Here is a 12,521-nt window from a genome sequence, read left to right as displayed (position 1 = left end):
TGTGCTTTCTCCCATGTTGCTTCTCATGCTTTTGAGGAGCTCCCTGAAACATCCAAAAACCAAACATCTTATCCTCCTTCAAAACTCTCCTTTTCCATGATGCCTACGAAAAAATTGATTAGGCTGCTGGTGTGCTGGGACCACTGCCTATCATGAAAGATTGTCTCATTGTTTCCATGTACTCTTTCATCTGTCTTTATCCATCTGTTGTCTCTTGTCTTAGATTGTAAGTTCTTTCGAGCAAGGGTAGTCTTTTTGTTCTGCGTTTGTACAGAACATAGCACAGAGGGGTCCTGGTTCATGACAAGGGCTCCTACATGCAACCTCAAAACAAATACTAATAAATAATAATCATAAATAGATAATCATATGGCAGTGCAAACGCTATGTTTAAAAATAATGCATCTGTCTGGTGCCCCTGTGCTCAATGGAGTGGAGGCAGAGCTGGGATCCTCTGTCTGGCATTCTGTGACTGGTATGGGGACGGTTTAGCTCTAGTATAAATTAGAGAAGCCTTGAGATTGCTCTAATTTACCCCAGCTAGAACAGCCATGCCTGAAACGTTTCACCAGATAAGGATTGGATACTCTGTGCCAAGAGGGTTGGAGTAGTGAGTGGCATAAAGCAAGCTATGCTGGCCACACCAGCTGGGGGAACTCTTTGCTGCCTAAGATAGTTTTTAAAGTCCCTTTCACACTGCTGAAGCATCAAAAAGGGGACATTTTTTATGGGGCTGCACTGAACATTCTGTGACTGTGCAGATGCCTTGATTCTGCATAGTGAGCTTGTGGGACTTCTTGTGGGCAGGAGAGTCTCTGCCCCTGGATCTCTATACAGGACAGGGCCCTTAATGTTTACTGTTAATTCTGGTCCCATTGAAATCAATGGCAAAATGCTCATTGACTTCAGTAGGGTCAGGATTTCACCCCAAGCCTTTAAAAGTGCTTTGCTAAGTATCCATTATTGTAGTTGAGAACAGTAAAGATGCCCTATGGTAACAGATACATCAATCCTCCAGGTAATTATGGATCACATCAGGCAGAAATGTCTATATAAACTGTCATAGCCTAGGTGCAATTCTTTAGTCATTTAATTTGGATCAGTCATTTTGTATATTAAGGCAGAGAATACAAAATGCCTTAAACATTTCAATTTTTAGGGCCTGCTCCGGCAGACTTACATGTGTGTTTAACTGCTCCTGTGAGGAGTAGTCAATTTCAGTGGGACTACTCACATGAGCAAAATTACTCATGTGTGTAAGTCTTTGCAGGATCAGTCTCTGAATTTGTAAGGTTCCTCAGCTCACAGAGCAATTACTTTTCACATTTTATTTTAACAATGTTATCTCCCAATTCAATTAACATCATCACAATTTTCTCTTGACAATTTCATAGCAAGTCTATGGGGATCCTATTAAAATGTCATTATATTGCTGCTGCATTATAAGACTTTGGTGCGAAAACAATTTCAGTGCAAGTCTATAGAGATCTTGTTATGAAGCTGTTAGAATGTGGAATGCAAATAGCATCAATTATTGCAGCACAAGCCTGTGGAGTCCCAATCCTGATGTCATCGTGATGTGAAATTAAAAAGGGAAATTATTTCAATCCAAGTCTATGGAGATATCAGAGTGATGTGAGGAAGGGGAGAAAACTATTTCACAGCAGCTCTGTAGGCACATTGATATGCTGGCCCCAATCCTGAAAGCCCTCTACATGCAGAACCCCTTCAGCTCCCCATAAAGAGGCTTGCAAGACCATGTCCATAATTGTATAGGATATTTCCAGATCACTGTAAGATCTGCTGTACTTACTGGTGTTGAGCAAAATGGGACTACCTCTGGGTGAAGTTCATCCCTATGGAGAAGCCCATGGACCACTTAAATCCCCCTTAAGGCCTTATTTAAGTCAAACTGGGTCCATACATTTAAATCACGTTATCCACTGAAAATAAAAAATGTAAGACCACTAAACACAAAGGGCACTCTTCATGTATACATGGGGATGAGACTGGGCCCACAGTGTATCTTAGTGGCGCTTAGGACTTGTTCTGGCTCTCTGCAAATTTTGCTCAGTGTAAGTACTACTCAGAGTAAGTGAGTGTTGCAGGATATTAGGCCCCAAGGTAATGGTGATTATTTTCCTTGCTGAGAGTTCTAGAAATGTCTATAAACAATATGAATAACTAGAGAATGTAGGTGACTACGGAATATAACATTTCCAAAGCATCTTCCCACATCATACCAGGGATGTACAGCTTTATATATGGAGCATTTGCATCCATTATCCACTTTGTCCAGGCAAGTTTCATTATCATTAAAAACATTCACAAGAAGTAAAATAAAATCAAAGTGTTGATGTTAAGGTTGAGAGCTACAAAAGCCAGGAAAATATACTTTAATGCTCATGGCTTTCTTCAGACCCTTCAGACTTAGGCATTGCCTCACACGCAGTGTGGATTAGCCACTGGACCAATGGGGCCCATGCCCAGAGGCCCTGGCCAATTGGGAGTCCCGGAAAAATGGGCAGCCCCAATCCTGCTCCCCGGCAGGAGCACAGTGGAGTGGGAAGGGCCCCCACTTGCTGTATCCAGGGTCCCACAAAAGTTTAATCCACCTCTGCCCACACGTGGTTCCCAGAGCCCTTTGGTCAATGTTAGCTACTACTGCAAAATACTGATTTCACCAATATGGGCCAAGCATGTGAGTGGCTATAGTTGCCCAGTTGTGATGGAGAAATATTACTATAAGAAGACACTCATCTATGTGGGGGATCATTCCCTCAAGGGTCCCCTCCATATATGGCTCTCCCCTTTTCCAGGTGGAAGCTACATCAGCAGTACTATTCTCAGTCCTGAATATACCAAGGGCCCCTCCACGTGTCCAGGAATCCATAAATGAGGAGGAGGTGGGGATAGAAGCTCTTTGTGCCTCTTCCTTCCCTTGCCCCCACGCAATGAATGTGTGGAAAAATGAATGCATCCAAGGTTCATTAGCTATCCCTTGGTTTATCCATTGTGCCATTTAAAGAGAAGAGGTGGGGATAGGGCAGTAATTGGCTGATGTTGCGCTGCCAAGAAGCCAGAGGAGAGGGACTATGTTTATTACAGGAGGGCCTAAGAGCCAATCAATAATAGGGCTCCACTGCAGAGGTGCAAGGCCTCCCCATGTATGGCTCTGGCCTCCTGTAGATAAACTAAGCTGCATGATGGTGGGCCAAACTCTTTCCATTAGGGAGCAAACCCTTTCTCCCCAGTGGAATGATCTGAGGAAAACTCAGTAAAGGGTGATTTCCTCTCCCTTGGACTTATTCCCTGAGCTTCCATGGGAGAGTTGATCTGACCCTATCTAATCTGTCTGTCTGTCTAGGTCTTTATAATGCATTCCTCGCAGAAGCCTCTCAGCACCTACAGGGGATGTACTGTGGTGCACTCATGGAATGCTATAATAAATAATTCTGTAAATGCCACAATGCCTTCAACACAAGGAGGCTGAGTTAAAGGCACTGTAATTGCCTTATGTTACTTCAACATCTGTTCTGTGGGCTCAATTCCATCCTCCCTTACACATTCACTTGAGCTGTCTGTGTTTATTGAGCGCAAACACAGACATGAACCTCATTTGACTCACGCAATTGCCAGGGTGATTTTTACTTTGCTCAGTCAGGATTTTGTTGTCATTGCTTCATAGTTCTCTCTTCCAAAACAACTGGAAATTAGTAGCTGCATATTAGGGATGAACGGTAAATGCCCTGGATGGGCTGCCTGTCTTTTAACTGACTGAGGTGTGGAAAGGTGTCATAAACAGATAGCTAAGGGTTAATGTCTCTTTCACCTGAAGCACCTGACCAGAGAACCAATCAGGAAACCGGATTTTTTTTCAACTCTGGGTGGAGGGAAGTTTGTGTCTGGGTCTTTGTCTGTCTGCCTGCTTTCTCTGAGCTTTTGGAGAAGTAGTTTCTGCTTTCTAATCTTCTGTTTCTAAGTGTAAGGACAAAGAGATCAGATAGTAAGTTATATGGTTTCTTTTCTTTGGTATTTGCATGAATATAAGTGCTGGAGTGCTTTGATTTGTATTCTTTTTGAATAAGGCTGTTTATTCATATTTCTTTTAAGCAATTAACCCTGTATTTGTCACCTTAATACAGAGAGACCATTTGTATGTATTTTTCTTTCTTTTTTATATAAAGCTTTCTTTTTAAAACCTGTTAAAGTTTTCTTTACTGAGAAATTTCAGGGAAATTGAGTCTGTACTCACCAGGGAATTGGTGGGAGGAAGAAATCAGGGGGAGATCTGTGTGTGTTGGATTTGCTAGCCTGAGTTTGCATTCCCTCTGGGTGAAGAGGAAAGTGCTTTTGTTTCCAGGACTGGGAACGGAGAGGGGGAGTCACTCTGTTTGGATTCACAGAGCTTGTGTCTGTGTATCTCTCCAGGAGCTCCTGGAGGGGGGAAGGGAAAAAGGATTATTTCCCTTTGTTGTGAGACTCAAGGGATTTGGGTCTTGGGGTCCCCAGGGAAGGTTTTTCAAGGGGACCAGAGTGCCCCAAAACACTCTAATTTTTTGGGTGGTGGCAGCAAGTACCAGGTCCAAGCTGGTAACTAAGCTTGGAGGTTTTCATGCTAACCCCCATATTTTGGACGCTAAGGTCCAAATCTGGAACAAAGGTATGATAAAAGGAAAGATGTGTTTTGCTGGGATCTTAACGTTCTCGTTCAATTATGGTCAAATATTGATCCAGATTGTGGCCTAGCCATTGTGCTAGTATGCTCTACAGGCACTGCGAACCCACTGGGTATGTCTGCTCTGCAAAATGAAGGTGTGATTGTAGCATGGGTAGGCCTACCATGTTAGCTTTAATCTAGCTGATACAGCACATGCTTGAGTACAGGATCATGTATATGCTTGTGCCTGCTCCCCATACCCAGCCCAACAGTCCACATATGCTGTGGTGGACTCATGTATAATACTGTGTACATGTGTATACCTGTCACCATGCCTCATGGGTCACAATTGAGAATACCAAATTCACGACAAACTGCTGAGAAGTAGGGCAGACACACGCCAAAACTGTTGGTTATTCTCCTATAAGATATAACCAACCAGCAGCAAAAGTAAAATTCTGTTTCACCACACTGGTTACAAGAAGTCAGAAAAGTAGCCTCCTAAGGCATTCCAGTCCTGGATTCAACACCCAGACACTAGACTCGAAGATGAGTGGTTCTTTAAAACCAATTTCATAAAACAAAAGGTTCTTCTGATCCCCAAGGACCAGTCATATACCCAGGTCAATATACAACTCAGATCAGATAATCATGCTATTGCCAATCCTTTAGTCTAAAATCAAAAGGTTTATTTATAAAAGAAAAGAAAAGTGAGAGTTAAAATTGGTTAAAGGAATCAAATACAACAATTTCTAGTTTCTTGGATCAGGCTTGTAGCCATGATAGAATAAACTGCTGGCTTGTTAAGTCTCTGGCTGCTTCCAAATCATTGGAAGGTCCTCAGTCCATTGGTTAGAATGCTCCCATTAGTATAAGTTCATAGTTCAGAGGTCTGGACAGGAAAAAGGCAAAATGGAGGTGTTTCCAGGGCCTTTATTAGCTTCTGCCAATTGAAGGGAAACCCGTTATTCTCACTGTGGAAAATTACAGGTAACAAGATGATGTTTGGAGTCACATTGGCAAGTCACATGTCCATACATGATTTTGCTTAATCATAGTAGAGGCCATTACAGGAAAGTCCATTAAGTGTAGAGAGGTGTCTCCCATGGTCTCTTGTGAGTTAAGTATTTCTTGAAGAGCCATTTAACTTGAATAGTTCATTCACAATGTGCTGGCTAAATCCCTTGCTGGTGTTACCACATGAGCAAACATTTGAAATACAGATACATAGTTAATATTCATAACTTCAGATACAAAAATGATGTGTGCCTACCAATAGCATAATCATATTCAGCAAATCATAACATTTCCATAGACACCTTACATGACATACTTTGTACAAGATTTGTTGCAATTATAGTGGTAGCAACTATGATCTACATGGTCATATTTTAATCAGATGTCACAATACCTGCATCCACAACTGCCACTGTTGTTATAAGACTTTAGCACTACCATTTCAGAGGTGCTGTTGCAGAGTTCTTTGAGTCACAGGGAGATACTCTAGGAGCAGCTTTGTTGTGTTTTGCTGGTACTGTCCCTCTCCTTCACACATTTGCTAATGACATTTCCTGATCACATGGTCCATCACTGTTATTCACTGTAAAACTGATTGGAAGACAGTGAGCAACAGGATGATGATCTGGTTCTGTTCCTGCTCCTTACATGGTTATGCAGTGGAGCAGGTGATCGGAGAGATGCTGGATGGAATTTGGGCAGAATGTTCTGACACATTGAAGGTGGTTGACCTTGAGGTTCAATTACAAGTAATTCAGCTTTTGTGATACTGATATGGTGAATGCCATTGGGCGAACTGTCACTTATGGTGCAGAAGAACCAGCACAGTGTGGTGGGATCACATTGTTTTGGATACCTGGGTTGACTGTCAGTGGCTTCAAAACTTCTGAATGAGGACGCAGACCTTCTGTGTGAAGAACTTGCACCAAACTTCCAGCAGTAGAACACTTGATTTAGGGAAGCGATATGAGTTCAGAAGCCAGCTGCTATTGCCCTCTGGAAGCTGACTACACTCAACATATGTATATGTCACAGACAGAGAGAGAGAGAGAGATAGCCATTGCAAACCACTCTGAGGTTGGAAAGTCTATTGCTGGGGTCATGATTGTGCAGATTTGTGAGGCAATTAACACTGATCTATCCACAAGTGGTTGCCATAACAAAAATTCCAGAAATAACAGCTGGATTTCAGAGGATGGGATTTCCAAACTGTGCAGGGGCATCGTTGACACTCATATCCCAGTACTTTTCGCACAACAAGAGGCAAGTGAGTAAGTGAATGGAAAGCTTACTATTCACTCATTCTGCAAGGCTTAATGGATCACAGAGGCAGATTCTTGAATACAAAAATGGAAAATACTGGAAGGTTCATGATACCAGGGTGGTGAGGAGATCAGGATTGTACCTGGAGGGAGAAGGGACTTTATGCCCTAGAAATGATATTGTTCTGTATAGAGTGCATTGTTCTGTATAGAGTGCATCTGTGCCAACTGTTATTTTGGGGCACCCTACATGTCCACTCCTGCCTTGGCCAAAAACCATACCCCAGCATCAATGACTTTAGAAAAAGAGAATTTGATTACAAGCTCAGTAGCTGCAAAATAATCATGGCATGAATGTTTGGTAGCCTGAAAGGTTGTCGATGTTGCCTGTACACCAATCTGGGTGCCAATCTGGCAAACACTGTTTGTATAATCATCACCGGCTGCATACTCCAGCACGTTTGTGAGGGTAAAAGGGAGTGCTGCCATACCAAGCAGGCTCAAGACAAGTCTGGTTTACAAAGTCTGCGTAGACAGCAGGATTTCATCTATGTGTACACTGATCCTGGTTCCCAGCAGGCAAGGGAAATCAGGGATGTCATATGTGCATACATCTTGGAACAGCAGTGGGGCAGAGGATGATATCTGCCTGTGCCTAGGGTCATCTTCACATCCTGTACAGCTGCTGAAAATGCATGAGGGAGCATTGGTACATACTTGTGGGGTGACATAGCTTTGTGAGGGTTTTGTTCCCCTGTAACTGAAAGTTATAGCACTCATTAAAGACAATTATAATAGGGCATCTCCATTGGGTTATCAACCTGGGGTTGGGTTTTATGCACAGCAGTGGACGAGTTGTTTTACAATCATTGCACAATGTTTGTGGTTTCACTATTCTCATTTGTTTATGCACCTCTGTTATCGAGAGGATTCAATCTTTCTTAGCAATGAAGATTTGCTTGGGAGTGGGTTATGCAGCCATTCTGTTTTTTGACTGTTCCTTGTGAATGGTGCTGACTATACTTAGTGGCTGTTATACAGCACTGATCCCTACTAAGACTGAAATTGATTAAAGTTTCAGGGGTGGGAAGAGGAGTTGTTTATGCACAGGGTAGTGATAGTTGCTGTCATTTGTCTATATGGTTACTGGAAATGTGTTTCGATTTTCTGCACATGAGTTAAGCTATAAAGATGTTCATCTACCTTCTATCTTGTGTTTTAGATTTCTGCTGCTTTGAAAACTAATAGCACGTAACACTAACTGCACTATAACAGTCCCTCCAGTGTATCCTTGGGACATTGGATATTTCTGAACCCAGGGGCAGGGAGAACAGCCAGAAAAGTGCAGTATTGTGACACCAGATAGTTACACACCATTCAATTTCATGAGCTGTGAATTGTGGGTCCAATCTTGAACTTTAAAGCATCTTCAGTTCCTCATACTTTGGAAGGAGGGGCCACACACAAGTCAAGGAAAGTATAAAATGTATTAAAAATATGAGATGAAATGTGTAATAGACATATTTTTAAAAAGAAAGGTCAACAGCAAGTCTTTAAAAAATTAAGTGAATGCAACTGAGAACACTGAACAAATATTTATGTCTCTGCATCCGTCTCCTTGCCCTTCTCCTGACAAGGCGGTAATGATGGGAAAATGCCTCTGAGGGAAAACTGGGAATATCTTCTGTGAGGAGTTTGGGGGGCAGGCATTTGGTGGGGTTCTGGGATTCCCACAGTCTCATCATTCCCCTACTGGTTGCTCATGGGCAAGGGGTCTCCCCATGAGGGACTTTAGCTACTGGTAAAGGGTGAGGTCTCAGGCATCCTGCAACATACATTTTCTCCTCCCAGTCACTCAGTGAGGTCCTTCAAACAGCAATATCCTGAGTGGCAGCTGGAGAAGGAGAATGTAGTGGTGGTTGCTGATGATCAGCTGGTTCTGTAGCCTCAGCATTACAGGAGTGCCATGAACGTGTTTGCCCACCAATTCATTAAGCATCTCCATTAGGGAATAATCCCATTCCCTGTGGTGTGCTGCCTGTTCCAGGAACCAGTTCCTCAGGGTCTCCTCTTGCTGAAGTAGGGTCGCCAACTTTCTAATTTCTGAAAACTGGAACCCCACTGCCCTGCCTCTTCCTCCCAAGGCCCTGTCCCTTGCCCCACCTCTTCCCTGAGTCTTCACCTTTGCTCCACCTCTTCCCTTGAGGCCCCACCCTTGCTCCACCTCTTCCTGCAAGGCCTTGCCCCTGCTCTGCCTCTTCCCCCAGGCCGCACCCCTTGCTTACTGCTCCATCCTTTCCTTATTGCTTAATCCTCTTCACCTCCCTCTTCCCACCACCAGCTGGGCTTCCTCTGCTTCAGGACTGCGGCAGGAGCTGCAGCCTGACACCAGAGCCTGCCTGCCCACCCACAAGATGCATGTAGGATGCTGCCCCAGCTGAGCAGGGGCTGGCAAGGGTTGATGAGCCTCCCCCTGTATCCCGCAGTAACCACATTTTGGTGTCCAGTAAGTAAATCTGGTCCCCTTTTCAACTGGACTTTCAAGTAAAAGCCGGACACCTGGCAACCCTATGCTGAAGAGCCCACTCCTCCCATGCACTAAAGAATTTAAACTGTTCCTGGTTTCGCCTGTCCATCCCTACAAATAGCTGTTCCAGGATCCTTGTCTGTCCTTCTCTGCTGTCGCTGGGGTGCTGGTCCTGCCCTTCTGGAAGAACGGTTTCCTTCCCAGGAGCCAAAGATCCTGCCAATTCACAGAGAAGGGTGGCATTATACATATTTTTTCCTTTGGAAGAAGCCAAGAAATCTCCTCATATACCATAACTTTGCTGTAGAAGGCCACAATTTTGATATTTTCAGCATTCCAGACTATCCTTTGTTCTCAGACAACTTTTGCAGCCCATGAGGAAGGAGCAGTTGTAAACCTTCATACTGTCTCATGAGGGTGATGTGTGGGGGAATTCCTTCCAGGGACTATATTACCAGTTTAAAATTCTTTAAAAGCTAGCCAACATTTGGAGAACATCGCAGTTTTCAAGTTACCAGAATGGAAAAGAAAAGTGGCTTTCCAACCTTGTAGAGGAGATACAGGAACTTATGCCAGAAAGATGTTTCTGCTAATGGTCACCCCTCTACATTTTGCTGAATGCAGGGGTTTGGTCGGCTATCAAGGTGGATCAAGTAGATTTGCACTGCCTTTGAACCTCAGGACCCAACTGGAGTTTCTGCTACACCAGAAATTTCCTGAAAACTAACTAAGACTATATTCTTAGCTAGTGCACAGAGTTTCCATGCAAAAGGTGATGTGAACCATGAACTCCACCCCTTTGGCATCACCAGAAAGTCCTACCCCTGTGCCTGCCCGATACCAGTGAAATGGACCAGAAAGAAAGAGACACAATACAATTTTATTTGGTTCTCTGAAGTTTCAGATCATCACCATAAGCTCTGCACCTCTCCAATGCAAAGGAACACTGCACCGTGTTTATCCAACCACCAGTTCTGATCCTTCTCCTTGCCTTGTGCAGCATGGCTCAGTGTGGGGAGAGACCAGATACCAGGGACAGGGATGGTAAAAATGTCGTAATCAACCAAGGGGGAAAGGACTGCTGTGACTAACTTTTCCTCAGACAACTAAAGTGTTCCCTTTCCCTTCCTGATCCTAACTCCCTCATCCTACCCAAGTTCCACATGGCTCCCCTTTGTAATGGGATGGTATGATCAGAGGTTTGGAGAAGCACTGAAACTAGGGAATCTTGCAGGGGACAAAAGACAGCTATTGCTAACTTTAGACAACCAGTTAGAAGTTTCTATAACTGCCCCATCCCCAACCGGGACCTTTCCAACCTGCTCCCTCCTGACCCCTGGTCCATGTGGCCCCGAAACCATTGCTGCCCAACTGCTGGCTGAGAAATACACAGACACGGGGCAGAATGATTTTTCTTTAATAATCTGTTTTTAAGAAATAGCTTTAACCAAATGCATAATAGTGGTTAATGAGAAATGAATAAAATCATTGATTTATAACTATTTCTTCCTTGGGGATGATTTTGGGGTAAGTGGAGCTGGGGTTGGATGGAGTGGGGGGAGTTGGAGGAGTTTGGTAAGCAATGGCAGCATGTCATCTGGAGGGTGGGGGTCAGTGCATAACACTTCAAATGCCCTTGATCTTAAAATCAGAAATTTAGCACCAAAGCAAATGGGGATATTGGTGGGGAAAGTAGGAGTCCATTGTAACTTACCCACCTTGTGTTCCGGTTCCTGCCATGACTCAGAGGCGTCCTCAACAGGTTCCTCGGGGTAGAGGTGCAAAATAACATGATCCTCTGCGTCCAGTGGCATCCTTCTGGGGGATCCTCCTCACCTGGGATCTCATCAGCATCTCGTCAGACAATGAGGTTGGCAGGATAGAGGAGGGGATTGTGAGCCACTTGACAGCACTCAGTCAAGCTCCTTGTAGAAGTGGCATGTACAACAAGCCATCCTGGACTAACTGTTGGAGTCTTTAGCCTTCCTCTATAGGAGCCTCAAGTGCTTGATGCATTCCTGGCACGACTGGATTCCACTCAGTGCCTGCCTGGTCCAGCCTCCATGAAATTTCCTGGTACCGATAAATTGTCCTGCCACTTTGGGTGAAGTCGTGGAGGACAGTGTACTCCAACCACATACTGACCAGCACTTGGCTGTGGTTGGCAGGCAAAGCAGCTGCTCTCAGCACCTGTTCCATTGCCATCTGTATTGATCTGCAAAGAGTTCAGCAGAAACCTGTTCTGATGTGGTCAATGCAACATGCTACTACTGGTGAGAAAGGGGTGACAGCAACCTTTATAGATTAGGCAAGGGTCAGGAAGGAAAGGATTCAGTACGTTGTGGGGATGGCGGTGGAGGAGTATTGAAACTTGAGCCATGCCCCTTACTCCCATGTACACTGCCAGCTGGCGTGGATAAAAGGCCATGACATAGATGAGGCACGTATCTATCCACACCCCTCAGGGCGCGCTAGCTTGCTCAGCCTCAGACACATGCTTCTGGGGCTTAGGTGTTGACAACAGGGGGTTATGGCACCACCATGAGCATAGACATGTGGACAGTTGCTAGTCTAGATCAATGGTTTTCAACCAGGGGTACCTGTACCCCTGGGGGTATACAGAGCTCTTTCAGGGGGTACAGCAGCTTATCTAGATATTTGCGTAGTTTTACAACAGGCTACATTAAAAGCATTAGTGAAGTTAGTACAAACTGCTCTATATGCTGTACACTGAAACGTAAGTACAATCTTTATGTTCCAATTGATTTATTTGACAATGACATAGTAAAAATGGAAAAGTAAGCAATGTGTCAGTAACAGTGTTCTGTGACACTTTCGTATTTTTATGTCTGATTTTATAAGCAGAATCAATGAGGTGAAACTTGGGGATACAAAAGACAAATCAGACTCCTAAAAGGGGTACAATAGGCTGGAAAGGTTGAGAGTCACTGCGCTATATATATCCATAGTCACTATATCCTCACTTCACACACATGGGTGGGAGTGTCTGGGAGAGTGTGGGCGGGTGGAGGCTTGACTATTCCCACAGTGTGCC

This window comes from Gopherus evgoodei, chromosome 3 (genome assembly GCF_007399415.2).
Source record: "Gopherus evgoodei ecotype Sinaloan lineage chromosome 3, rGopEvg1_v1.p, whole genome shotgun sequence".
Taxonomy (NCBI): domain Eukaryota; kingdom Metazoa; phylum Chordata; order Testudines; family Testudinidae; genus Gopherus; species Gopherus evgoodei.
This window is presented reverse-complemented; position numbering follows the sequence as displayed.